General features: G+C 50.3%; 6 non-coding genes across 6 annotated transcripts; all 6 read left to right on the forward strand.

Moving 5' to 3' along the window:
- Nucleotides 1-83: 83 nt before the first annotated feature.
- Pmar_PMAR016806 lies at nt 84-163 on the forward strand. The gene has a single exon. It is a non-coding gene; the product is annotated as a tRNA-Leu (tRNA).
- Nucleotides 164-281: 118 nt separating this feature from the next.
- Pmar_PMAR016807 lies at nt 282-361 on the forward strand. Its single transcript has one exon. It is a non-coding gene; the product is annotated as a tRNA-Leu (tRNA).
- Nucleotides 362-548: 187 nt separating this feature from the next.
- On the forward strand, nt 549-628 carry Pmar_PMAR016808. The gene has a single exon. It is a non-coding gene; the product is annotated as a tRNA-Leu (tRNA).
- Nucleotides 629-749: 121 nt separating this feature from the next.
- On the forward strand, nt 750-829 carry Pmar_PMAR016809. The gene has a single exon. It is a non-coding gene; the product is annotated as a tRNA-Leu (tRNA).
- Nucleotides 830-1,015: 186 nt separating this feature from the next.
- Nucleotides 1,016-1,095, forward strand: Pmar_PMAR016810. Its single transcript has one exon. It is a non-coding gene; the product is annotated as a tRNA-Leu (tRNA).
- Nucleotides 1,096-1,216: 121 nt separating this feature from the next.
- Nucleotides 1,217-1,296, forward strand: Pmar_PMAR016811. The gene has a single exon. It is a non-coding gene; the product is annotated as a tRNA-Leu (tRNA).
- Nucleotides 1,297-1,540: the final 244 nt, after the last annotated feature.

The raw sequence follows: 1,540 nt of genomic DNA on the forward strand, positions 1-1,540 counted from the left end.
CGCGGAAACGGTTCGAAACCGTTTTTGTGTCATGTCCTATAGTGTAACGCATCTTCTCCGCTATGATTTTTAAAGCACTCATCGACAGGTTGGCCGAGTGGTCCGAGGCGCTGGCTTAAGGCGCCAGCCCGAAAGGGCGTGGGTTCGAACCCCACAGCTGTTAGAAATTTCCTTTCGTGTGATTTGATGAAGAACGCATTTCGCGGAAACGGTTCGAAACCGTTTTTGTGTCATGTCCTATAGTGTAACGCATCTCCGCTATGATTTTTGAAGCACTCATCGACAGTTTGGCCGAGTGGTCTAAGGCGCTGGCTTAAGGCGCCAGTCTGAAAGGGCGTGGGTTCGAACCCCACAGCTGTCAGTCTATATACCTGACTGGTGTTATATTGAGAACCCAGACCTTTTCAGAAGCGAGGTAGTGCAAGACCAAAACCTTTTGATCGATATTGTGCCATCGCACCTCGCAGAATCCGTTCAATCCATTTTTTGTGTCCTCTGGTTTGGCAGAGCGATGCATCACCTCGGCTATGAATCTTGAAGCACTCATCGACAGTTTGGCCGAGTGGTCTAAGGCGCTGGCTTCAGGCGTCAGTCCGCAATGGCGTGGGTTCGAATCCCACAGCTGTAAGAAATTTCTCTTCGTGTGATTTGATGAAGAACGCATTCCGCGGAAACGGTTCGAAACCGTTTTTGTGTCATGTCCTATAGTGTAACGCATCTTCTCCGCTATGATTTTTAAAGCACTCATCGACAGGTTGGCCGAGTGGTCCAAGGCGCTGGCTTAAGACGCCAGCCCGAAAGGGCGTGGGTTCGAACCCCACAGCTGTCAGTCTATATACCTGACTGGTGTTATATTGAGAACCCAGACCTTTTCAGAAGCGAGGTAGCGCAAGATCAAAACCTTCTGATCGATATTGCGCCATCGCACCTCGCAGAAACCGTTCAACCCATTTTTGTGTCCTCTGGTTTGGCAGAGCGATGCATCACCTCGGCTATGAATCTTGAAATTCTCATCGACAGTTTGGCCGAGTGGTCTAAGGCGCTGGCTTCAGGCGTCAGTCCGCAAGGGCGTGGGTTCGAATACCACAGCTGTTAGAAATTTCTTTTCGTGTGATTTGATGAAGAACGCATTCCGCGGAAACGGTTCGAAACCGTTTTTGTGTCATGTCCTATAGTGTAACGCATCTTCTCCGCTATGATTTTTAAAGCACTCATCGACAGGTTGGCCGAGTGGTCCAAGGCGCTGGCTTAAGGCGCCAGCCCGAAAGGGCGTGGGTTCGAACCCCGCAGCTGTCAGTCTATATACCTGACTGGTGTTATATTGAGAACCCAGACCTTTTCAGAAGCGAGGTAGTGCAAGATCAAAACCTTCTGATCGATATTGCGCCATCGCACCTCGCAGAAACCGTTCAACCCATTTTTGTGTCCTCTGGTTTGGCAGAGCGATGCATCACCTCGGCTATGAATCTTGAAGCACTCATCGACAGTTTGGCCGAGTGGTCTAAGTGCTGGCTTCAGCGTCAGTCCGCAAGGCGTGGGT

Source organism: Perkinsus marinus, assembly GCF_000006405.1.
Source record: "Perkinsus marinus ATCC 50983 genomic scaffold scf_1104296935794, whole genome shotgun sequence".
NCBI classification, from domain to species: Eukaryota; Perkinsozoa; order Perkinsida; family Perkinsidae; genus Perkinsus; species Perkinsus marinus.